This window comes from Ambystoma mexicanum, chromosome 5p (assembly GCF_040938575.1).
Source record: "Ambystoma mexicanum isolate Mex_15411 chromosome 5p, UKY_AmexF1_1, whole genome shotgun sequence".
Classification (NCBI taxonomy): domain Eukaryota; kingdom Metazoa; phylum Chordata; class Amphibia; order Caudata; family Ambystomatidae; genus Ambystoma; species Ambystoma mexicanum.
The window spans coordinates 924,589,982-924,617,715 of record NC_090930.1 but is presented as its reverse complement, the minus strand read 5'-3'; the positions used below and the strand labels follow the sequence as shown (position 1 = coordinate 924,617,715).

At 49.0% G+C, this 27,734-nt stretch overlaps 1 protein-coding gene across 4 annotated transcripts in view; it reads right to left on the bottom strand.

The window, feature by feature from the left end:
- The window catches only part of SACM1L (SAC1 like phosphatidylinositide phosphatase), a 1,165,903-nt gene that overhangs the window by 1,117,987 nt on the left and 20,182 nt on the right, over nt 1–27,734 (bottom strand). The window lies entirely within an intron of this gene.

Sequence of the window (27,734 nt, the reverse complement as noted above, 5' to 3'; positions counted from 1 at the left end):
CTTTTGCTCGAATTGTTAAGTTTTGTTGTTATTTTGTATCTTGCTGTTCCATTGTACAGCGCCTTGGTGTAAAGCGCTCTATAAATAAATAAAATCAATCAATCAACATTGTGCCAAAATCACATCTACCCCAATCTGGTATGTATTTAGCGTAGTTAGTTGGAATGGGAGGAGTGTTACTATTATTTTGTGTGCAGTTTCATACATGTAGCAACATAATGACATTTATGCAGGTACAGTGTGAATACAATGTAGTTGTGGGATGTGCAATGTAGTGCCGAAAGATGGGAAGCGAAGAGCTTTATATGTATACACAAGAGGAGAAATCACACATACAAATATATACATACATGGGGGCTTTCAAGGGAGATGCGTTTCGAACATTTCGGGAACAGGAGGTGCACGATGAATACATGGGAAGGTCGTATACCGCAGGTCTCTCATACCTGTGGTTTGTGTAGGCTGCAGAAGCCTGAGTTGGTGAGATTAACTATGTGTGCCCTGAAGAGTTGGTTGTACAGGGTCAAAGAAAGGCAGCATACTGCATTTCACCAGTTGTCATAGTATCAAATGGTTATTTGAGGCCAGGACAAATTCAAGTGCCATTAACTCATAGGTATGTGACTTGGTGCTGTTGTGGAGAAGAGATATAATCTTCTTGAGAATATAGGAGCTTGTTATTCAGTGACCAGTGACGTTCGGCCACATGGCAGGGTCGGGTTGGGGCCAGTTAATACATCTGGTGCAAGAGGTGCTTAAGGGCAGAGATGGCAAATGGTTTATGGACCAAATCAAAGATTTCCAGTCCTTCATGCCCACTCTGAAGGAAGGCCACGACTGAAAGAATGTGCTAGCAATAACTGAAAAAATAAAAAATAATGCTGGGGTCAGACATCACCTGCAACATCATCAGAAAAGGAGCCTTAGAGGAAATGTCAGTGGTGTCAACAATGAGGCACTACTTGTTTAGGCCATGGAATGGAGAAACTTCACAAAAGGCCATTGTGTAGTGGTTGCCCTTCCTGGATCAGAAGTTTCTGGGCTGCAGAAACATTAATTGATCAACCAGAATAAAGAGGGCAATGCCTTGACAGTGCCCACTAAGTCCACATCGTCCCAAAGATTCCTTACAGGTACCATGCAGACTAACAAGGGACTCGGAGGGTTAATGTAGGGCAGGTTTTGTGGAAGCAGGAAATACAAGCTCATCAATTCTAAGACAGATCACACCCCCAACCTCTGCAACTTCCTAACGCCTGCGGTCCAGATTATACCTAGTATCTCCACCTGTGAGCCACCTACAGGTGTTCACCAACTTCCTCTTGTTAGTATTTGCTGGCATCTGGGCCATTGTGCACAGGAAACAGTCATATAATTGCTTTCACTTCCAAAGTCTCTGGTCTAGGCATCATGCCATAGCCGAATAATCCCAGAAGAGCAGGACCCTCCATGAGGGAATTGTAAAACTACTACAGAAGGGTCGGTCCATCCAGTTCCGAGGGCAGAATGGGGACAGCGGATGTACTCCCAAAATCATTATTGCAGAAAAGGCCTCAGGAGAGTGGCGTCCCACCAGTGACCTTAAGAGGGTCAATCTGTTTGCATCAACGAGATCCCTTTTAAGATGGATCACCCCAAAATTTCCAAGGGAGACTTCCTGACATCCTCATCTTCTGATAACACAAGACAATTTCAGAGGTTTTCAACTTGGAAAAACCATTACAATTTCCAGGTGCAGCCCTTTGATCTGCAATCCACTCCCTGTGTGTTTTCAAAGGTTCTGGATCCCATTGTAGGGATACTAAATCCATAGGGCATCAATGAGCAGCCCTGAATGGCTCATTCATGCTTCATTTTCACACAATGCATGGATGAACAAGACTATTATACGCAATCTGCTGTAGAGATTTCGCTGGTCACTGAATATGAAGAAGTCCCTGGTGACACAGAAGATGGAACTCTGAGTGGCTCTTACACACCATGAAGGGGACGAATCTCGCACACCTCCTCAAGTTACTAACCTATTCAAATACTGGGCTGAAGCTTTCCTGGGGTTGATGATGCAGGAACCTATGGCTGTCAGGACCTATGGCTGACTCAGTTTTGTGATCCAGTGGGCTAGGCTCAACCCGTTGCATCTAGTAATCCACCCGATAACTCACTGCTCCTCTACCTCAATGGATTACAATAGGAAGTTTAGAGTGGCACCACACATCAGAAGGAGCATGGCTTAAGTAGGACCACCTTCCCTTGGGTGATTCCCAGATGTTCGTGTGGCATGCGGTCATCTGGGGTGAGAGATGACCATGTCCCTCTTCAACCAGGAGAGATGGACAAGGCAAAGTGGGAGGACATGTTGAAATGGAGGCATTCCGATGGCTCTTTTGACCTTAGCCTTAAAGCTCGGTGTGAGCGAGGTCTTGGTTCGTCCTGACAATATTGTGGCCAAGTCATGTCAATCGAAAGGGAGCATGTTCTCACTACCTGCAGATAGTGGCCCACAAGATCATGCTCTGGGTAGAGGCCAACTTTTTTTCCATCCAGGTTTCTTATATCCCAGGGTTGGAGAATACCAGGGTGGACTCTATTAGCAAAGTATTATCCGCCATTCTTCTAGCATCCAATCCTCCGAAATGGCCACTTCTCACAACTCACACCCAGAGATGAATCCAGTTGGCTACCTGACCATGGAGAGGTTACAGCTAGAAAGAGGAATTTCTCCAGGTCGGTTACTGGAAGGGATCTAGACCGCAATCCACCATCAAGGCATATGCCAGACACTCCCGTTCCTATTCTTCTTTGTGCACAAGAGCCAGTGTATTTTCTAGTGGCCATGGCCTCTATCTATAGGCCTCGTGAACTAGGGGGCCTAATTCACAGCGCTATCTGAAGTTCAGTTCAGAGGGTCTTGCCTGGAGGCACTCCCCTCTCTTTAAACCAAAGGTTAACTCAGACTTCCATCTTCATTAAGACCCCTCGCAATGGGTTTAAGCGGGTCAGAAATGGTGAGGTGAACGACTTTGCAAAGAGTTTTATTAAATAAAAAGGGTTGGCTAAACTCCATACCCTAATGAGGGTTCCCCCATCTAAAGTAACGGAAAACACTCTAACAAAGGATATCTGTCCCTCACACTTATACATTCAACAAATCAATAAGGTAATGCATGGCAGTTCAACACAACAAAATATCGCAATTGAACCTGTAATGTGGGTCTTACCCAAATTGACTGTGCACAATTGATCTTTTGTCCTAATTGACCTTCCACACACTATCTATATATATATATATATATATATATATATATATATATATATATATATTAAAAAAAAAAAATCGAAAGGTGAATGAACCACCATTCCTCCGAGCAGCACTCCCATAGTGTGGATCAATAGCAGCTTTTCAAAAATAGCATGCGGAATCACTGACACAAACTGCTAAGGTCGTGAATAATCTAGGTCTAGAATAATGAAGGTCGTGTCGATCTAGCCAAATTGATATGGTTGTGACATACCTCAAATATGGTTGTGCCTTGGTTTGGACCAGAATTTCTGGGGCCGGTTCAGAGAAATGCGAGAGTTATAGACTTTTAAGCACATGGAAGACTTACCTTAGCCAATATCAGTGGGTCTTTTGAGCAAATTTGCGTGTCCAACGGTATGCGCTGCTTTCTTTGTCATCAGATTCCTTCCCTCTGTGGTGGCCCCACAGGTGTGTCCTGCCAGCAACAACTTAGAAATGTATTTGCTTTCATTCCACATACAGTGGTTAATAGAGCAAACAGGTTGCCCCCCCTCCTTTTTGGATGCCAGTACTGAAACCCCGTATTGAGACTAGGGCTCTGGTACCTTGTTAATTAGACAGCTGATATATGTGCTTTGGACTCTCCTTGGTTTTCCGTGGAGATGTCCGTTTGTACATATCAGCACCATGCGCCAATTCATGGTTTTGTTAAGGCACTCTTATCCCTCTTTAGAGCACTAGCACTATCATTACCAACCTGTGCTTCTCGTCACATTTTCTTATGGTGCACTTTGCGTGGCTCTATGTGTATTTACTTTTTACAAAAAAGTGTTTACACCACTGGCCAGAGAGGCAAGGACTTAATATATGCCCTATTAGTGGCACATATCCGCACCCGTAGTTAGGCTAAGTTCCCGCCCCCAAGGGATGGCTTAGTGCACAATGACGTGTGGAGGCGCGGCCTCGCGCCGAACACGTACAAATGGAGGCTCGACGTTGGTTGCGGCATTTGAGCAGCAGTCGCAGACGGAGGATTTTGGACCCCTTACGGCGGGGCAATACACAGGAAATTGTAGGAGGTAAGAGCAGGATCACACGGATATCGGCCGCTATATGGGAAGTGTGCTAATGGGATCACATCAGTGGCGAGCAAGCCTGGGGAGACTCGACCTGCGGGGATGAGGATATTGTTCCACAGCGCTAACTATATGCTGTGGCCGCCATAGTGGGTGGGTCTCTCCCTCCCTCTTTTTCACCCCTTTATCCCCCCTCACCCTCTGAGGGTCAGCAGCTGGTTTCCTTTGTTTCTGGGGACCTTTTGCTCCACGGCGGCTCACATGGCCGTCGTGGATGTCTCAAATTTTTCACTGCTGGCAAATATGCCGCAGCGAATTGAACAGCTTGATAGGAACATGTCTCTTCACAGACCAGACTGCACCGTTGCCGCCCCGGACATCGGGTCCCCCCGGGGGACAGCAACCGGTTTGCTGTGCCCCTGTGGGCCTTGTGTTCCACGGCGGACTTACATGGCCGGCGGGTTTGATAAAAATGCTCCATCGCTCCAGCCCTACTATAGTGGGCTGTTGTCTATGTTGCCTAACTAAACTGGCAGATTGAAAACTGTATTGGGGTGTGTCTTCACGCCTTCATTTTTGCCCTTTCATTGGGCTTCAGCACTCTGTTCTTCTCTGTTAATCTCTTTGGCGTCTCCAAGCCCTTGTGCTAAGTTGACTTTCTTTTTCTGGTCTCTCTGCTTTAATTTTTAGTGCTTGTGAACATTGTCAGAGTGAGACATTAACCATCTCGAATACCCCAAACATGGGGAGGACACAGGGACTACGCGTTGATGGTTTCAACCCCCTGAGCCATCCAGTCTGTGTTTAATCTGGCTGGGAGAAAACAACACTTCTGTGAAAAAGGTTATATCTGCAAGGTAAACCATGACACATTTATATCAAGAATGGGGGGCTGGGTAACACACTGTTACACCATGGTGCAAACGATTGGATCAGAATTACAATAATTTGCCATCTATTTAGAGAACAAGGCCCTAACAGGATATATAAATGTCTGTAATTATAGATACAATAACGTCTCAACTAAGAAGGAACTTCGTCCCTGATGCAGCCTTGTCACCATTACATGAAGACACTAGATCCGAAGTCTACACACTGTGGGTGAGCGAACACAGTTTTTGATTGTCCGATACGATATGCGATTATACATTCTTTGGCTGTCACTCTGGGGCGCAGCACATATGCATTCACACTCCTTGACCGCAGGGCCATTTATGGGTCAGGTCAAGAGAGTGGGGATGGGTTTTTGATTCCCTTTCTTGCCGTTTTTCCAACTTTATTTTATTTCATATCACTTATCTTTTCTGATTTAAACTGAAGCCTGTTTGCTGGGTTCTTCTATTTGGGAGAGAGGTGGGGGTTGGATGATGTCCAGTGGGAGTCAATGACATTTCCCTTCCAGGAATTTCAGAAAAGCACTTTGGCTCACTTGACTAATTATGGGTAGACCAACCCATAATTGAGATCCAAGACAGAGCAGTCTGTCAGATTTACAATAGTCAAGAAAAATGTAAAAGTAAATGTAAAGGAAATTATAGAGAAGGATTGTAAACCTTTTTGTTTTCTCTCTCTCCTTGTTTCTCTTTGCGCTTCTTCATTGGTAAAAGTGGTCTTTTGAGACACACATTTGGTCTACAGAAACTTGGCACCCTGCAAAGCGAAAGAAATTACCCTGGGAACATTGGACTACAATTAAATCTACACCAACTTGAATTGTCTTTTGTACGAAGAATTGTTTGTTGTTTGTATCATATATGTCCTAATGAGGTGCACCAGACGGCAACTATACAGGCCAATCTGGATGCCCGAAACTCGAGTCGACAACACCATAGAGCCCACTCTTCCCAGAGTTGGCTCTAACTTGGGTTTACATAGATAAAATGTGGTCATTGGGGGAAGATTCCAAGATGGCCCCCGGAGCCATGGGACGCGATTAAAACGCTCTCCGCCCGGGCCGCCGAAATTAGCACCTAATCGCAGCAAAACAGACGCAGCGAGCGGTAGGATCGCTCCCCCCACTCTCCCGGCCCCCCCGGAGTGATATTCGAGCCCCAAGAGGGTCGATAGCAGCGTAAGGGAGCCGGGACCACCCATCCCCCACCAGGAGGTGATCGTGGGCCGCCCTGGCCGTTGCGCCGAGCAAACCAGGACAGAAGCGCCCGGCGGGGCCGGAAATCCAAAGAATCAAGTCGGGGACTCGGGCGGGTTCCCCCCCTCCCCGCCCTTTCCGCGGTGCCCAAACCACGGCGAAGCTGCCCAGACGCAGTGGAGGCACCGTCCCTCCTGCACCGAAGACACCACGAGCTGCGAATCCGAGGAGCCGCGCCGGCGGCCCTGCTCCACTCCGCGGACAGGAGGTGAGGCATAATCGGCAGGCGGAAGCCCCCCCCCCTCCGTGGGAGCCACATGAAAGAAACAAGGGAACAGAGGTGGCAGCAGGATATCCAGAGGAAGAGCGCCGAAGGCCTGAGAGCTGTGGACACCCCCCGAGAGGTCCCACCAGCGCTCCAGTCGAACTGTCACGGGAGTGACTTCCAGGGAGACAGGCACCAGCAACGATAATGCCGAGAGGTGAGTGGACCGATAGGCAGGGGAGGGTCAGGGGAAGGAGACCCCCCCGCCCCACGACTGCGGCGTGGACGCCTAGGACTACATTTTTCGGCGCACAGATAAACCCATAAGGAGGAGGTGGGTGTATTCAACGGCACGATAAAGCCCACGGGGGGAGGCCCAGCTGCGGAGAAGAGGCAGACTGAAGGGACCCACCGGGGAACAACTTAAGGAGAGACATTAGAAGAAAAGAAAACCAGCACTGGCTGGGAAAATCAAGCAACCGAGGAAGGAGCCACAGAAGAAGGGATCCTTAAGCACGGATCTAACAAACGAAGGGCGACCGGGGCCGGTCCCAGCCCGTAGTTGGAAGAGAACCCGTTGGGGGAGGCGGCAGAGGCTCACTACTTAGCCCAGAGGAGACCACAAAAAACCCACACGCATCCCAGGAACTCGCCTCGAACATGTCAAGGGCGAAAGTGAAAAGCAACTCCATCCAGCAGATCCCACAGTCCTCAAAGCAGGACGCAAATATCCTTCAGATGTGGTCGAATGACTCCACGGCGCAAGCTAAAGGGAAGTGCCAGGAAGATCTGCAAGGGGAAAGTATGGCACCAACGAACCACCAGCAACCACCCTCCAGAGATGACATGCAAGCATGGTTTTTGGAACTCCAGGAAAAATTCATGTCAACAGTACAGGAGCAGTTTGTGACGATGAAAAACGACATGAAACAGGTGGTGCAGGATCTGAAGGTCGATGTGGCCAAAATGGAGGAGAGAACAGATATACTGGAAAGAGCAGTCCAGGGTATCGAAGAAGAGACGCTAGCCAAACACAGGAACACCTGGTGAGACTTACCCATAATCTGGAAATACAATGTGAAGACCTGGAGAATTGCTCCAGAAGGTCCAACATACGCATCAAAAATATGGGGGTAACAGTCCTGGACAAAGACCTAATGACCGCAGTGAAGTTGTTCAGGGACATTATAGCTGCACCAGAGACGGACATCATCGGAGTGGATCGGGTCCACAGGGTCGGACCAAAGAGATCTGGAGCACCGGGTGAAAGACCACGGGATGTCCTGGTCGCTCTCCTCATAGCCACAAAAAGAACATATCCTGAGAAGGGCCAGAGAAATGGAGCATATCAGGTTGAATGGACAGGAAATACAATTATTTCAAGACTTAGCCCTGGTCACACTGCAGAAAAGAAGAGTGATGGCCCCACTGGTCAAGGTATTGGTGGCAAAACAAAATCGATACAAATGGACCTTCCCGTTTGGACTGACCTTCACATGGGAGGGGAAACAGAGAAGAGCGACCACGTGGGATTAAGGCCTTAACATAATGGGTCTTCAGGAAGACGAAGAGGAAACAGACCAATCAAAATCAAGGGGAGACCAAATGAGAAAACCAAGGGGATGGGAAACGATTAAGCAAAAAAAGTCAAGCACGGGAAAGGAAAACCGCAGGAAGATGCCATCAATAGAAAAAGAGAAGAGGATGGTTGCGAACAAGGTTGATGGCAGCTAAACAAGGCCCCGCTGAGGGGGGTGGGGGGGCAGAGGTGAATGAATCGCTACAAGAATGGCAGACCAGGCGAGACGCTCCGGCTTGGAATCCTGTAAGGACAGACGGTAATGTGGGGTTTAGGATTGTACGGAGGGCAGGGAGCTCTGGGCGCAACGCCCTAGCATCAGTAGGAACCCTCGCCCTACTCGGGGGCAAGTTGTTTGGTTTATGGTTCTGGGTTGGGGGGGTAGTTTAGGGAAAGGGGAAAGGGGGAGGGGGTCAGGAACACAAAGTTAGCGGCAAAGAAAGGGAACCCAAAGTCGAAGTGCAAATATTTCACAAAATGGGGCGAATACGCATTGTAACATACAACATTAGGGGGTTGAATCACCCCACAAAGCGGGTAAAATTGAAGAAACAACTCAAAAGGGAAAGAGCGGATCTACTACTGCTCCAAGAAACCCATATCAGAGCAAGGGACAAACAGAGAACTCGTATAAGAGGGTACAAAGTATGGGTACAAGCAAATTCAACAGAAAAAAGATCGGGAGTTCTGATAGCGATAAGGGAAGGGTGGGACGCCAAACTGGAGGAGGTAGCCACAGATAAAGAAGGAAGGTATGCGTTCGCAAATGTAGTGATAGAAGGTCACCGCATTACACTAGCGTCAGTTTATGCGCCCAAATGGGTCAGGATGGCTTCCTCAGAGATGCCCTTGGAAAATTGGAAGCCTTCGCAAGGGGGGAGGTGATTTTGGGGCGGAGGGGGGGGGGGGGAGACCTTAACATAGCATGGAACCCACAAGTGGATAGAAGCTCTTGGAGTGCACATGGCCAAGGAGCACCCTGAAAACGCCTCAAAACAGCAGATGGACCAGATGGCCCTAAACAATGTGTGGAGGGAACTGAAGGGGGAACGACGTGGCTACATGTACTTCTCACACGTCCATAGCTCCATGTCAAGGATAGACTACTTCTGGGTATCAGTGGGGCTTATGGGCAAGATTCAAGGGCTGGAACTGGGAACTATTGCCCTATCCGATCATGCACCCCTGTGGCTTGAACTGAATCTCCCGGGGAAAACCAACGGGCTCTAGAGGTGGAGATTACCAGGGGACATAATTCAGGACCCGGTAACGGGGGAATCTGTAAGGGAAATGATAGAGGAATACTTCACACAAAATGATACTGGGGAAGTCTCTATGAGCACAGTCTGGGAGGCGTTTAAAGCGGTTATCCACTGGAAGATAATGACGCTGAAGATCACGAGGGACAAACAGAGGTATATGTGGGAAAAGGAACTTGAAAGTGCAATAACAGACCTACAGGAGAAAATAGCGACCCACCCCACTAGAGCTTTAAAGAAAACGTTAAAACACACACAGGGGGGGGGGGGCCACCAGGGGGCGCACAGGCAACGGCAGCCTGAATACGCTGCTCCCGCCGTAACTGGGCTGCGCAGAGGGATTGAGCCCCCCCCGCAACCCCCCCACGGGACATTTGCGGTCCACGGAGCCCGTGAACCTCGGGTGCCCCCCGGAGCGAAAGAGCGGCATCTGGGGACCCCCGGGTGCCCGAGAGCGAGCTCTGCGGCCCGAAGGGAGGAGCCCCGGAGAGCCCCAGGCAGAGTCCTGACCATCGAGGGAGGAGGTGGTGTGCGCGGGCGGCCCGGACTCGCTGGTGCGCCCGACCCCCTCTTCACCCCGATCACGGAGCGCGCCGGCGCCCCGGCAGAGGACCCGCCGGCGACACCCCCGCAGCACATGAGAAAGGAACCGGCGCGGAGGGGAAGTCCCCGTGGAGGAGCCGGATGATACGCGGGCCGCAACCCGCTTAAGGAAAGGCGGCCTGCCTGCGCTCCCGAATTCAGGGCCGAGGTAGGTGGTGGGGGCCCGCCCCAGTCCCCACGCAACCCTCAAGGACCCCAGAGGACCCATCGCAGGGCGCATCGGAGGGCACAGGGGGGCGAGACGGCCCCACCCCCCCCCCCTGCCGAGCCAAAAGAAAAAGAAAAAAAAAAAAACAGGGGAAAGAAGTAAGAGAGAGGAGGGGAAAAATCTTTTCAGTTCTAAAATTGAAATAGAACATTTGGAGGAGAGTATCCTTGAGCACATCACTTCCCCAGGTGGTGGCCCCTGGGTTCTTTCCCAGGGCGAGTGCCCGCCTGGGGGCTCTCACTGGAGGAATCACGCCTTAGAGCCCTCCATCAGACCGCTACCGGACATCCATAGCCGCTCCCCCCCACCCTAAGAACTGCTGACCAAAGACAGAGGACACAAGGTGGGGAGGGGGTGTGAGGCCCCCACCAGAGGTCTGGTGGGGCGTGTGCCTGCCCACGGGAGGCCCCCCACGGAGGGCCATACCAGAAGGAGAGAGAGCGCGCTCCCCGACCGGGCCCTGTCCCTTGCCCCTTGGGGCACACCAGCAGAGGGGAGAAGTAGGAGGGCCGAATGAGTTGGCGCCATACCCTCCAGGAGTACCGCTATCAGGACGCCAGAAGGGAGAACAGCGACCCGGACCGACGGACCGGCATGTCCCAATCCGAGACCCCACCTCCGCCCGCCCTCACCATGGAAAAGGGCTTTGCCTCGGTCCTGCAGGAGATTAGGGACATGCGGGCAGACATTGCCCAGAAAATGGAAAACATGGACCGCAGAGTGGACAAAGTCGAGGATAGACTGTCACAATTAGAGTCCAACCAGTCCTCAGCAGCGACCCAGGAGCTGGACACGACCCTGAGACTAACGGCCCTGGAAAAGAGAGACGAGGAGAGGGCAAGACAAATGGACGACTTTGAAAACAGGGAGCGGAGGAACAACCTCAGAATCTTTGGGGTGCCGGAGTCAGAGGGGGAGACGGAAAGAGACCTGACCCGGGTGGTGAGGGACATCATCACCCTCCTCTTCTCGGATGAGATGACAACCGAACCGACGTTTGATCGGATCCATAGAGCGGGGGGGGGAGAGCTGGGGGCCCCCGGTCAATTCTGGTCCGCTTCCACTATTACACTGAGAAAGCGAAGGTTCTAGAGGAGGCCAGGAAGTCCCGAGAGATATCCTACAACAACACACAGGTGTCCATTTTCCAGGAACTCTCATCATACACGCTGGCCAAACGTAGGATGTGTCGTCCGCTGACCCAGATGCTGAAAATGACGGGGGTGCGCTACAGATGGGGGTACCCCTTTTCCCTCACGTTCGAATACGAAGGCCAACGAGTGAACCTGATTACAGAGGAGGATATAAGGAGAGCCATACAGGAGTACGCAATAGACCCGACCCCGCGGATGAAGCCAGTGCACGCAGGTCACGAGGAGGGAGGAGAAAGAAGACAGGCCCACGGAAATTTAAAAAATTGAACCCACCGTTCCCATCGACGGACAGGAATGACACGGAACCCGGCCAGGGTGGAGCGGGACTGTCGGGCCCGGGGGAGGGAGGGAGCTGAAGCATCTCACGGCGGGCGACAACAGTCTCGGGGGAACTGTGTAAAGATCTCACCACGGGGACTCATCATCTGTTCCGGCCCGAAGACGAGCCGAACTCCAGGACCATGGGGTCCGAACTTATGTGGATCCTCCTGGAACAGCAAGTATGAGAGTTGCATTGGGGGGGGGGGGGGAGAGGGTAGGGGCTCAAGGCTCAAGGAGGTTTTCATTTGGACACTCACCCAGCAGGAGGCGGTAGGCTGGTGGTCCGGCCAGTTACCAACAATGGTAGAACTGTTTGGCTGGACGCCGGGGTGGGGGGGAGGGGGTTAAGGGGTTTGTTGATGTGGTTACGTTCACAGGGGGGACCAGGGGGCAGTTGGGGACAGGTTTAAGGCCGCCCTGGGGGGGGGGGGGGGGAAGGGAAACGGGGGATCAGAGGATAACACGAAAAGAGCTGGACAAGGAAAGTGCCACGAGTCAGCTATCCTGTAGCTGGTTAATCTTAGACAATGGCTGATGATCTGCCTACCCTGGGCGTGGGCTCCCTTAACGTGAGGGGGCTGAACACCCCCACCAAAAGATCCCTGGTCTGTAGGGAATTCAGGAGGGCTAAACTAGATGTGCTTTTCCTTCAGGAGACGCACTGGGCAAGGGGGAAAGAACTGAGGCTACGGGGGGGGGGGGGATTGGGGAAGTCCTCAGCGCCTCCCACAAGACCAGGAAAAGGGGGGTGGCCATAGTGCTAGCGAGGGACATTGGCTTTGAAGTAGAAGCCTCACTGAAAGACCCAGAGGGTCGGTACCTGTTGACGAGGGGCTCCCTGCGGGGCTCCCCCTTAACACTTGCAGTTGTGTACAGCCCCAATGAAGGCCAGGCGCAATTTTGGGAGGGAGTGAAGAACAGATTGAAATTATTCGTACGCGGGATGATGGTGGTGGGGGGGACTTTAACATGGTCCTGGACCCGAAAGTTGATAGGAAACGCTTGGAATCCCAACCCACCAGGGCTGCAGATGAAATTATGGCCCGCTCTTTCCAAAGGGTCAACTCAGAGCTGGGCCTGGTGGACACCATTCCGACCCCCAGGGCAGAACACCCCTCCTTCACATACTATTCTGCAATCCACACATCATACTCCCGAATAGACTACATCCTGGTAGACGAGCCCCTGCGCCCATACGTCTCTGGCTATGAGGTTGACCCGGTCCCTTGGTCCGACCATGACCTGGTCCGTACCACCATTATAGGGGAATGGCGAGGTGGCAGAAAAGGGCGATGGAAGTGCAACGACTCCCTGCTGAAGGACGAAGTCCTGGCGCAGGAAGTGCAGGACGCCATTTCGGAATACTTCGAGCTGAACGACAATGGTGAGGTGGGTGCGCATGTGTTGTGGGACGCCTTCAAGGCGACCTTACGCGGGGTTCTCATAAGAATGGGGGCTCAGAAAAAAAGGGAGAGGGAGGCCCAAGAAAAATCCCTTAGGGGAAAGATCGCACAGCTCCAGCCGGGAGGCCCCCCGGAGGCACCCTTGGCTATGGAACAGATCACTGCCCTAGAAAATTACAAACTTCAATTGAAAGATCTCTTGTTGCACAAAACTGAGCGCAATCTCCAGCTGGTGAAACAAAAGTACTACGAGAAGGGGGACAGAGCCGATAAAATTCTGGCCTGGAAGCTCAGAGAGGTCCAGAGAAGCAGAATGGTGAGGGCAATCAGGAACGAACGGGGCTCACTAGACCATAGCACCCCAGACATAGGAGCGGCTTTTCGACGTTACTATGAACAACAATATTCGTCAGAATATGCCGGGGAAGACACTCAGATTGAGGAGTTCCTGGACTCCATCCAGATCCCGTCCCTGACAGGCGAAATGGCAGAAGGTCTAGAGGGCGGGGTTACAGAGGAGGAGGTGGAGAATGCAATCAGCCGGATGAAGGCGGGAACGTTCCCGGGGGAAGATGGGTTCTCAGTATACTTCTACAAAAGGTTCCGGTCCATTTTGGCCACACACCTGGCGAGGGTGTTCAATGCAGTACTGTAGGGGGGCTCCCTGCCGGAAACGATGATGAGAGCCATCATAGTGGTATTGCCCAAGGAAGGAAAAGACCCCACTGACTGCTCCTCCTACCGTCCGATCTCTCTTCTAAATATAGATGTTAAGATCCTAGCTAAGGTGATGGGTAAACGGTTGGAGGGGATAATGCCCAAGCTAGTACACGGGGATCAAGTGGGGTTCGTGAGGGGCAGGCAGGGCTTGGATAATATCAGGAAGACTATAGACCTAATCCACTATGCCCAGGAATCAGATTTAGAGGCTAGTTTGCTTTCCTTGGACTCCGAGAAGGCATTCGACAGGGTCGAGTGGAGGTACATGCAACTCCTCCTCCGTCGAATGGGCTTTGGGCCTCACGTCAGGACCTGGGTCTCCGCCCTCTATGGAGCCCCAACAGCGAGAGTACAGGTGAATGGGGAGCTTTCCGATTCATTCCCCCTCACGAGGGGAACACGACAGGGGTGCCCACTCTCTCCGTTAATCTACGTCCTGACGATGGAACCTCTGGCCATAGCAGTCCGGGCCCACCCCGACATCAAAGGGATCAAAAGGGGAGAAGTAGAGTTCAAGCTCTCCCTGTTCGCTGACGATATCCTAGCGTACTTGGTGGAGCCTAGCTCCTCGCTCCCCCCTCTCCTGCGTCTGATGACAGCCTTCGGGCAGTTTTCAGGACTAAAAATAAATGCAGCAAAGTCAAAGCTCCTACCCATGAGGGTCCAGGACCTGTGGTTGGACCCCCGGGACAGGTGTGCGGGGAATGCGGTGGGGAAGGATTCCATTAGGTACTTGGGGGTGACCCTGACTAGAGATCTCTCTAGATTGGCCCCGGTGAACTATGGGCCTATCATGGCGGGGGTCATGTCCGACTTGAGGAGATGGGTGTGGTATGATTCTGTCCTGGTATGGGCGCATGACAGCGATAAAGATGAACGTACTGCCGAGATTACTATATTTGTTCACCGCGCTCCCAACGGAGGTCCCCGCCCAGTTGCTTCGTGATCTACAAATCCGCGAGTTTGTATGGCAAGGGAGGGCCCCGAGGATAGGAAAGGCCACCCTAACATTACCCAGAGAGGAGGGCGGGTTCGGACTACCAGACTTTCTCCTTTACTACCGGGCCGCCCAGCTGCGGGTCTTGCTGGAGCACATGAAGGAGGGGATGGGCACCTACTGGTCATGCCTGGAGGACATGGACGCCCACCCTCTGAAAGTGCGCGACCTCCTGTGGCTGCCGCGTAGACTCATCCCAAGCAAACTGAAAGCCCACCCAACCCTGGGAATACTCTGGACAATCTGGAGGGAGGGACCCACAACCTCATACCTCACGACGTGGCCCTCTCCAATGTCTTCGCTCTGGGGCCACCCGCTCAAACTAGGTAGCAGGGGATTCAGGAGTGCCCAGTCCTGGTCGGATGGGGGTTTGGAATGGGCGGGACAACTGTTCAAAGAGGGCGAGTTCCTCGATTACGAGGCCCTGCGAGATGCACTTGGGCGGGAGTCCCTTTTAATCTTTGAATATCTGCGCCTGAAAGGCATCCTTTGTGACCAAACATGGGGCCAGAACCTACGGAGACAGCTGACCCCCTTTGAAAAGTTCCTGGACACGGCCACGTCAAGGAAGGGGGCGGTCTCCAAAATGTATCAAATACTGAACACTGTTAACTTGGAGGGGAGAAGAGGGTTTCAAGGGTTTTGGGACGACCTGGCAGGAGAACCACTCACAGAGGAGGCGTGGTCCAAAGTCTTTAAGATAGCATTTCACGGGAACCTATTTACATCGGACATGGAGCACAACTTCAAGATTGTACAGGGCTGGCACAGGGACCCGTTGAAAATGTCCAAGATGTTTTCGGGAGTGTCCCCCAGATGCCCAAGGGGTTGTGGCCAAGTGGGGTCGAGGGGTCATATGTGGTGGTTCTGTGGTGGTTCTGCCCCAAGGTGCAGGGGTTCTGGGAGAAGGTACGGGGGTGGATGGCCGAGGTCACCGAGGAACTAATCCCACTCAACCCCCTAACGATGTTGCTGGGCCTCCCCCCGGAGGACACCGAACTGTATAGGTACCCAAGAATGTGGGAGACGATGTTGCGAGCGGGCAGAGTGGCCCTGGCACAAAGGTGGAAGAGCCCAGAGACCCCATCTAAAGAAGACTGGTTTAAGAAACTCAAAACATGTTCTTAATGGACAAACGGACGGCCATGGTAAATAACAAATTGAGCACCTTTCAGGCTAACTGGTATGGGGTCTACGGGGCATGGGGATGGGACCCCCACTGACAATATGAGAACACTCTGGCAGGAAGGTGGGGGGGGGTCTGGAATGCTCTACTCAGGGATGAAGGAGTAGCCCAGGACCCGGGAGACAGCGGATCTGACCCAGTCAATTTGGACGCGAGAGTATAGCATATCTCTGTGGCAATGAACAATGAGCAACGACGACAGCTCCAGCGGTTCGACTTTTGATGAGACACTGATCTGGGGGGAGGGGTGGAGTTGTGGAGTTCGGGAGGGAGGAGAGGGGGGGAGGGGGAACCTGGGGGTTTGATGACAATGTTAAAAGTGATAACTACAACGCTCCCAGCGTTGCCGTCTGTATTTTTCTTCTAAAAACTGCCAATAAAACCAAAGTTTAAAAAAAAAAAAAAAACACACACAGGGCCAGCTAGAGATGCTTCGCACAAAAGGAGCAGAAAGGAGCCTATTATATCTAAGGCAAAGATACTACATAAAAGCAAACAAAGCAGACAGGCTATTAGCAAGACAACTCCATGCAAAACAGAAAGAAAGAACGAACGATCAAGAACATTAGAAATACGAATGGGGAACAGCTGACGCGCACTCAAGACATAGGGGACGCTTTTAGAAGATTCTACCAGAAACTCTACACCACAGATCATCCGGATGCAGAGGCACAGAACAAATATCTTAACTCCCTCCACATCCCACAAATATCAGAAGAAGACAGACAGGCTCTGGAGAATCCAATAAGGGAAGAGGAAGTTAAAAAAGCGATAAGGGACCTCCTGGTAAATAAAGCACCCAGTCCAGATGGTTTCACGGCCACATTCTATAAAAAATATGCAGACTTGCTAATCCCGACCCTAACCAAACTCCTTAATTCATTAATTCACTCCCAGCATCATACAGACCAATCTCCCTAATAAACATAGACGCAAAGATTTACACAAAAATACTAGCAGCAAGACTATCCCCGCTTCTCCCAAGGTTAATTAATCCCGACCAATCGGGCTTTATCCCGGGAAGGCAAACCCACGACAACCTGAAAAGGCTCATCCACCTAGTGGAAAAAATAGGCATAACGAAAACCCTGGCGGTTCTCCTCGCAGTAGATGCCGAGAAGGCTTTCGACCGGGTAGAATGGTCCATGCCGTTTAAAACCCTGACATACATGGGATTTGGGGAATAATTTATTGCAAGAATAAGGGTTAATTATAACTCCCCATCCAGTAGTGGCCATCAATGGGGAGGTAACAGAAAGGGTAATAATATCAAGAGGAACAAAGCAAGGCTTCCCGCTTTCCCCGCTACTTTACGCTATCTTTTTAAAACCCCTATTAATGAAATTAAGGGAGTCTACTCACATCCAAGGGATAGACATGGCAGGTATGCAACATAAGGTAATAGCATAAGCAAATGACTTATTAATCGCACTAGAAGACCCGGGCCGAACACTTGCGGCAGTGGTTGGGGAGCTGGAAGACTTTGGGGCAATTTCTGGCCTAAAAATTAACAGTAATAAATCGGAAATATTAATACTGGCGGGGGACAGGGGGAGAATAGAAAGGGAGGCTAAAGTAATGAACCTTAAGATTGCAAAGGAATTTACAAGCTTACGCAGAGACCTGGAAAGATGGAATCCTCTGACGATTTCCTGGTGGGGCAGAATTCAAGCGGTCAAGGTGACCATCCTCCCAAAGCTACTTTACTTACTTCCCAGCGCTCCCGGTGGGGGTCCCCAGAACTTTAAAACTTTGTCCAAAGTGATTTCATCCTTTGTGTGGAAAGGGAAGACCCAGAGACTGGCCAGGGCAACCCTAACCGCACCAATCAGGGAGGGTGGACTAGCGCTCCCCCACTTCCAGAAGTACTTCCAAGCTACGCAGCTAAAGGTCCTCTGGGAATGGTTGGGCGAAAACCCACAACCGATCTGACCGTCTAGGCCAACCGTCTCATGTACATAACGATAGAAATACAGGTTTCCGAGTTTGACCAATGAACGGCCATTTTGATGTAACAAGGATCGCCATTTTGTTTTTTAACGATTGCTCATTACTTTCTGTTCAAATTGCTTCGCAGCACATTTCTGCTTACATTGCTCGACTGTTAACATGGTTGTCTGAACATGAAAGGACAAGGCTGCAAGGCCGCGGTGCTAATAAGAGTTCGTTGAAACACAACGTAGGCAGCTCCGGAGAGGAATGCCCGGCTCCCTCCCGAATGTAGCCTTGAAGCAGAGCCGCAGGGCATTTAAAGGATAGTTCCGGGACTTTTTTTTTTATTGTCCCTACGGGTCGGCCATGTGTTTGTAAGCATAAATCGGTAGATCGTAGGAAACTTTCCTATGGACCTTACCCGACTTTTCGCCCATTATCGCACTCGAAATCAGCCTCCATTTTGTGATAATCCTATCATTCCGCCGCATCGACCTGGCTCACCTGCCTTTGCGGCACTAAATCAAATCCCCCGCCCCTGAAACAGACTTTATCAAAACATTCATATTCCCCGCCTCTATCCGTGACGTGACTGAGCTGCGTAGGCAAACGCGCCCAGGCGTCTTCTACGCGACTCCACACAGACCCCGGAAATCAACACAGATCAGCTCACAATACAGCGCACCACAATTCGGAATATGAAACTGTACTTTGAAATCAAACCGCAAGATTGTAAATGTGGTAAAGTACATTTATTTGACATCAAATGTTTAGAGAATATTCAGCGATTTGCATTTTTATTTGCTCATGTTCCAAAAAGTTCGTATTGAGGAACGCGATGGTCCTTTGCTGTACACAGGGTCTTAGAGCATCTCACAATACAGCACCACAATTCGGAATGTGAAACCGTGGTTTAAAAGCAAACGGCAAGATTGTACATTTGGCAAAGTACGTTTATTGGACATCAAATGTTTAGAGAATATTCAGCGATTTGCATTTTTCTTTGCTCTCGATCCAAATTAGTTCGTCTTGAGGGAAGCGATGTTCGTGTGCAGTACACAGGGTGTTGGTTTACGATAAAAATAAGCTCTTCTGTCGCACTGATAATCGCATGGCTGTTCCAACAACGAGGCACTAGGCCACCACAACGGTAGGTATGTTGCATCTAACCGTTAGTACCGCGTAAGGGCATACTTGTACTTGGCGATCGTCCCATAAAATGGTCAGGGTGGTAACGTTGTTCACGCGGAGAAGCAACTGGCGGCTGTAGAAGCCGTCCGCCGGTGTCTGGTACTCGTGACACAGACAGTAGTGAATGATGTACCTAAAAACATAAAAAATGAAATTAGTCTCACCATCAGATCCTTATTAAAATTATTCATTTCATAGCGAGGACAGCGCTACTGGGTGTACACAAGTGTTTAAAGGCGTGGCGAGGCATGGAGGGGGGGGGGAGTGGAGTACAAGGTAAGTAGCATAAAATAATAAATAAATAGGGCCAGCTGGTGGCAAGTGCAAGGTAAGTGCAGAACAAGTGCTGGGAAGGGGGGGCTGTAGGATACTGAGACAGTCCCCCAGTGCAGGGGTTGACAGGGAGGCAGTGCAGGTGGAGAGTGGAAGGGCCCAGGACCGAGGTCGCAGACAGTGGACCAGTTGTAGCAGGGGAGAGGGAGAGAGAAAGCAGAAGCAAAGAGGAAGGTTTTGAGGTGCTTCAGTAAAAGCAGATGTTTCTCCTCCAGATAGTGCGCGGTAGAAAACACTATGCCACATAGAACGAACAAGTACAACTGAACCCGTCTTTAAAGCCACTGTATAGTAATGAAATTGCGGTATAAACTCATCAAAAGTTACTTACATTATATTTGCATTTTCCATTGTGTCTCTGTGTAGGGCAGACCCGAAACACCACTCCTTCTTTGCCGACGTTACTTCTTCTAATGAACGTGGCTCATCGTTTCGTTTCTGAAATTTTATTCATTATCTTTTCTTAGTCTTTCAGGATGGTCCCGGCCTGTCAAGGTCAAATCACAATAGAACCTTATATTGGGTCGTGGGCCGTTCCGCCACCCGAGCAAAACATCAAAGCAGCTGACCTTCACTTTGAGCGAGCACACATTTCTAGTTAGCTCCAGTTAGTGTAAGGGCATCTTGTCTGCGTGCCTTTTTTTTTATTGTCCCTATGGGTCGGCCATGTGTTTGTAATACGGAAACATTCTATAATTTTTGTAAAAATGATTTATATTACTGTTTGGTTTAATTGCAATGGGCCTGCAACATGAGGAGACTCGAGAGAACAGACAATCGAATTACAATCATTTAAACCGTGATGTGTATTTCTCAATGAGCTCTGCTTTAGGTGGACATGGAACAGAGGCAATGTTGGGTGGCAATGCAGTTGTCCCCTGCATAGGTTCGTTCACCACTCCATGTATGTGCCTATCGAGGACATCTACGATAAGTCTCTCAATAAACTCATATTGCATATCCTCAAACACTGGTTTGATCACCCATTGTTTACTTCTTTTAGTGAAGGCCTTATTGTAGCGAAGCGTCCCTAAAGTTCCGGTCGTCCTACTTTGTTGACGGCCAACATTATGGTTATGTGCCAAGACCGCTAGAAGAGTCCGATTTATCATGCCTTCCATGCCAAAATGCAATCTTTTGGGCCTGTACTTTAGGCACATATTGTGGAACACCTCCAAATCTCCTGTGTGGCAGAATTCCGTGAGTCCCCTCAAATCTCTTGTTATAGTTTTATCAAATACAATCTTTTCAATGGCCTTGTGAGTGGGTGATGAAGGAATCAACCACTTCTTCTTCCGTGCCTCCTCTGTGGACAAATGGCCATGTTCACATTTGTGGAAATGCTCATTTGTCGACCATCGATGTACGTTGCTACAGTGCAACATTACTGACCGCCATTTTTCCAGTAGAATTTCCAAAGACCCTTCACATGTTTTTGAGCTCCACCAAAGATGGTTGCTGATTGACTTGGACCACTGTGAAATACCTTGCATATCTTTTTTTTTTCCTGCAGCCGACAATTTTTTATTGATTGATTTTGCAAGATGCCAAACGTCAAATTGGTGATTTATATTTTTGTACTGTTCTCTCATTGTCTTGGCAATTGAAACGTGTCTGTCCGTGGCTATCAGGTCGATCACCATTCCCCGCGATTGTAGTTCTTGCAATGATGCTACAAAGCCAACTTTCTCCATGGCCACTGAGGATGTACTTTGTGACACCTGCACGACCACCGAACTCACAATTTTCTTACTTTCCATGTCCTGAAAGTGGTAGGTGCAGTACTTGGCTGAAAATCCTGGACTGTCGCATTGTCCATCACCGGCTAGCCTGAAGCGTTTGCCCGCGAATGTACTTTCCATTGACATTTTTTCCATTCTCCAAGCTTCGCTGATGGCTGGAAATAGATAATCGGTTTGGTATTTGTAGAACTGACTTTTCGCAATGAAATGGATTCCCACAAACTGAAAGAAATACTGTAACTTTTTAAAACTTGAACCACTAAAAAGTGCGGCCGCTGCACAAAGTAGATTGCCTGCTGGCAGTTGCCCCAGCATGGGTTGTGCAGACCATGCGAACGGATGATATTGTGTACAGGTGGCATGTATTTTAAGGTTAGTGCCTCGAATTGCACGAGTCACATTAATCAATGGCTCCCCACATACTTCCCCACCAACCCAATGCCCACATTTCATCATCATAATAATATCCATCAAACAGCTATCGAATACAATGAATTTGGCCTCTTTCCTTATACTGTCACTCTGCATCCCAGCTGGTTCGGCCTGTAACGTTGAGGACATGTCACTCGCATGAAAGGTACAATCTCTGATATCGTCTTCCGCTATGCTGAGTGATATTGATGGTGTTTCATTGTCGTCCACTTCATTCTCTTCCATTGCAACATCTGTTCCTTGTCCGGAGAAAAAAACAATGTCTTCAACTTTCGCGTGCTCTTATTTTTTGCGGGTGTGGATTCTGTGAATTGATCTACGACTGCATCCAAACTACCAGGAGGACATTCACTATCAATGGCTGGTGGTGGTATAGCTCCGTTGTCAATCACTTCATATTCTTCCCATTGGCACGATGCATCTCCAGTCTCAAGTCCCTGCCAAAAGGTTTGACAAGCAACATCTCTCGTTCGCTTCACTGTCTGTGTAGATCTAGTTCGTACACCCACTCGCAACTAGAGGACAGATTAGAAAAGGGATGTTCAGTTTAAACACAACTTACAGTATTGAACTATTGACAGTGAAAGACAACATAATATAGTGAACAGGACACTAACCTTCTTTTGCTTTCTTTTCTTTGAAACTTTCTTCCCTCGAACTTCAACATCTGGACGCTGTTGCTCCGACTCGTGTGTGCATGTCTCCACTTCCTCTCGCGCTGCAACGACTATACTTTCATGATAAGCACATCCATCACTCACTGAGGCTCCAACGACTCGCTGAAACATAGAACTTTCATTAGTATGTATAATAATATTGAAAACACAAAATGTACTTGGGGACCAATACCCATACGTACATCTCAATAGCAAAACACGAATGAACGCATTGTGTAGAACATTCAAACGACAATAGTTCACGCATTGTTGATCTAGTTAGATTGAACTGTCAAGATCCATACCTCGGGCTCCGCATAGACTTCCATTGATGATATTATTGAAGATGACGCTTCAGCAACTCCCTGAAACACAGTAATTGCATTAGTATGGTTTTCTATTTTGTTTAAAAGAACATAAACTTTCTGCAGGCGTCAACGGCTCATCTAAATAGACCTGCACAAATGATCAGTTGTCTAAAATAAATAATGGATATCCAAATATGATTGCTCCATCGTTGGAAGTGTCACCACCCAGAGATCTGCATCAACTACTAGGGGTGATGTTCTTGTTGAAGAAGCTCCGTCAGCTCCCTGAAACATAGTACTTGCGTTAATAAAGAAGGAAGTATAGCGGATGTAATCACGTCATTTGATCTCGCATGATTGATCTGTCAGTATCCATACCTCGAAATGCATAAGAACATCAAGGGACGCTGTAACTGCGGTGCACACTTCTGCAAGCTGTTGCGCCGACCCGTAACTGCATGCTCCCCCTTCCTCTTGGACTAATGCTCCATCGACTCCCTGAAACATAGGACTTTCATTAGTAATGAACACAATATTGAAAAAAGAAGACACATAGGAGGGCGACGACAGAAGGACATACCAATGGCTAAAAACGAAAGAAACATTGTGTGTAACAATCACGCTACAAGAATGCAAGATCTGATGATCTCCATCGATGGAACTGTCCGGAAACGTACCTCGAGCATCTGAGTGACATCTACGGTTGTCGTCAATGCGTTGGACTCCTCAGCATCTCCCTGAAAGACAGTACTTGCATTATTTTGGATAACAATAATTATAACTGAAAACAAAGACTAGAGGACGAGTACTGTGGTGTACCATTAGGTAAAATAATTACACGATCAATTAAAACTATTGATTTACATGCCTAAAACAAGTCAGTGTCAGAATAGCTAAGTAAGATTACCCGATAGGCGCTTGAAGTGGCTGATGACTGCAATAACGACACGGATGGAGAATCTTCAGCCTTCATATTGAGTGGATACATAAATGGGGAAATTATTGTTAGCTAATGCTACACACTACCGCAATGCCGAGAGATAAATACGTAAACTTGACTCACCAGTGGAGGGATGTGGACGAATAGAGTGGGAATAGCGGTTGAGAGCAATTTTCGCCTCGCTCGCGGTGTTTTCGTCCTTATTAGCAATGATGTGGAGTACATGTCTGGGCTAAAGTGCCTGCTGCAGATGCGGTATCGATCACCCCTCTTGTCCGCAAAGACTTCTAGGACTCTACTTTCTATCTCAGAGGCTGGATATCCGCAATATCGGACCCATTCTCTTATCTGATCTATTGTCTTAGGGAAAACATGCATTATAGTACCTTCAGATTTGTTATGGGTCTTCGAAGGGCAACCGCCAATGGAACAGGCAGGCATTATGGAAAGTTCTGAAAAGTAAAGATCAACAATTCTCTATGAATACCAATGTGTTAAAACATTAAATGACACATAAAAGGTTCAATGCAAGGTCCGTTTTGGTTCTTGGAACTATACACGTTATTCACATGCGGATAAGTATTTCAATAACTTTCAAAAAATAGAAAAAGTAATTTGACTAAACTCAGAACATGTGACTAGTTCCTTGCATGTACTGTCGTGAACGAAAAGAAAACATGGATGCAATTTGATGACTACTAGCAAATAGATATAAATTAAAAAATTGGACGCAAAATGATTATGGTACATGGACTTACCTTGACGAACAAACAGTTAGATGCAGGGATCAGAGTAGTTTCTTGTCGTAGAACAGGGAGCAGTTCACAGGTTGCAAACTGACGAGTTTGCTCAAAGTGGTCACGGAAGTTCACAGAGACGAAGAGCAGATAACCAGCACCTTCACGGGTTGACTAGCAAAGCGCAAAGAAGTTCTCATTAGAAATATGAAGTGGGTTATAAAGAATTCGAAACAGGGGTGTGTTTGTGAATGAATGACGTGTATATGTCGTGGCATTATGCGGTCTGGAGGGGGCCGTCCAGCGTGAGGGGGGATGCTTGGCAGGAGACACGGGGTCTGTAGGTAGACATGGGAACAACAACCCATGCTCTATAGACCACTTTGAAGTGTACATGGTCTTTGGCACCTCTTGGCCTTTATCGCTCCCTGACAGCTCCACTTGCCAGCACAAGTACCCCGGTGCGAACTGCCTTTGATAGGGCGGGGGGTGGATCGGGGCGGTGGTCGTGCAGACAAGACACAGGAAGACTCGTGAATGGAGACACACTTATGTGGATTGCAGGGGGCCGTCCAGCGTGAGGGGGGATGCTTGGCAGGAGACACGGGGTCTGGAGGTAGACATGGGAACAACAACCCATGCTCTATAGACCACTTTGAAGTGTACATGGTCTTTGGCACCTCTTGGCCTTTATCGCTCCCTGACAGCTCCACTTGCCAGCACAAGTACCCCGGTGCGAACTGCCTTTGATAGGGCGGGGGGTGGATCGGGGCGGTGGTCGTGCAGACAAGACCAGTTTGCCGCAGGGCCTCACCAAGGAGAGGCCATCTAACTGAATGTAAGAGGATGGCTGCAGGATCTACTACATGGAATGCAGGGGGGTGAGTTTATAAATACCTCACCCTCCCAGGAGAATATACACTAGATTCATTTAAAAAATCAAAACAACCATTGTTAAAATATATGTTGGGCTTTATTTTAGATTTTAATTAAACATAAATAATAAACATTACACATTGTAAAGTTGAGGTTGCAGCACATCGAGGGAAAATCCGCGGTATTGTCCACTGTCACTGGGGAAATGTTGTCTAATGGCAAGTACCGCACAGGCAGGTATTACTCTCCGAACGCGGTGTCCGAGCCTCCCGTGAAGCCACCAAGTGAAGCAACGATAGGCCACCAGCCTGTACCACCTGTGAAAAAAAAAGATGCAAACTGTATTAAACTGACCAAACTTTCTTATCAATGTCGATTCAGGTAACACATGTCATTTTTCTTAGAAAAAAATTATATCTAGAAAATGCACTATATGGAACAAATTTACATGCGTTCGAATGATATGTAAATGTAATTTTATATGTGGGAGACGACCATGAAATAGTGGTGGCATCACTGACATCACAAACAGAGTATACTTACTCGTTACTCGGATTACGCGGACGAACAGTGCCGCGAAGTTCGTGCATAAGCACCATCATCATCCTCAACACGGTCCGTGAGAGGCAGGCTTCCCTGAACTCTGGCAGCTCGGTGATGCATTGCGGACTTTGCTCGCCTTCCTGCAGACTTTGCTCGCTTTCCGAAATGTAGGCCAAGCACCCGGAATTTTCACGGCAGCAGCAGTTCTCCTCCTCAGTTGGCATTAGCTCGCACCGATTGCACGTGCACCAGGTGGAGACGCCGTCCATGCGACATGGTCCAGGCTCTTCATCCGTTGACTGGTCCTCCCAACTGCCGTCCGAATCCCCATCGTTTTCGCGTGCTTGACTTTCCAGTAGTTCTTCCTCGGTGTACTCGGGCTCGTACATATACGGCATTATTGTGGCCATTGTGCGGTAAAGATAGTAAAATAATTTACAGAGATGGTACAGGTGTTCACACGGGCTACAAGCGGCGAAGGTAGCTGACCAGAGCACTGAAACGAGTCACAGAATACTCAAAGTAACACAGAGAGAGGAATGGAATCGAAAATCTGCTGCTGTGTGTTGTGAAACGGTCTGTTTATACTTATTGGGGAAAGAGGCGTCCTGCCATTTCCATGGCAACACGTCAATAGCTGAGGCGCAGCGATTGTTGACACGAACGTGCTTGAAATGGGCAGTACGCGTCTGCTGATGTCAGGCTCAGGGGCGGGGGATTTGATTTAGTGCCGCAAAGGCAGGTGAGCCAGGTCGATGCGGCGGAATGATAGGATTATCACAAAATGGAGGCTGATTTCGAGTGCGATAATGGGCGAAAAGTCGGGTAAGGTCCATAGGAAAGTTTCCTACGATCTACCGATTTATGCTTACAAACACATGGCCGACCCGTAGGGACAATAAAAAAAAAGTCCCGGAACTCTCCTTTAATCATGTCACAGCTGCCAGCCAGTCTCGTTATATGGTAGAATATGTTAGAATAAAGCAGCTAAAGGCTTGAATTATGCTATTCTTACGGCCCCCGTTTTTCCGAGCCCTGTAGAGCGTGTCAGCTCCCAGGACACGAATAGCACCTCATAGATAGCAAGATCTGGAATGTGACTCTTCCCCCCTATGTAGCTCGCTTACAAGAACAAAAGCACTGTGTTCTGTTCAACAAAGAAAAGAGGTCTCTGCACTTGCAAGGTTGCATATTGTTACTAGAATAGATATTTGAAGGTGTCATATTCGTCGGAAGTGTCCATCATCAAACAGAGTTCAAAGAAACCCAATAAAGGGGGTGTTAAACATGTCACAGCTGATTGTATGATATGCATTTTGTATATATGCAACTGATGTACGTAATTCACTCTCTTGCGTCCCTCGAGGTCTAGAGATACATGTCGTGGGGCTTGAGACCGAGTTGGCCAACTGAGACCATTTGCTTTGCAATAAACCCTAGCTTTGGGAATACAACCTCTTGTCTGGCCTATCTATTGTGTGTGGTGACTTGCCTTGTTTCCATAACGCGAGGGACCTCTAGGGGCCCCTTTCAGATCAGGGTGAAACAAGACAACGCAGTAGCAAGAACTCCGGTAGTAGAATTACTCTGGAAACAGAAACAACACAGACACCCCAACATGGGGATCAGCAAAATAATGAAGACAACAATGGAGGCGTGGGACGCCCAAACACGTAAAGGTATAATGACCACCACACTAGGCCCATTCACTCCCATATGGCGAAATCCGCAGTTCCCACCGGGGATGGAGCAGGGGGCCTATGAAAGCTGGGAGGAGGCAGGAATAACGGAAATTGGGGAAATGTTGACAATGAAGTCAGATCTCACGAATCGTGCTACCTTGGCACATCACTCCTCAAACGGGATAAGTTCAGATACGAACAACTCAAACACTGGTTAAAAACCCCGGAAATAGCAAAGGCAGCAACGAGAACCCTCACTCC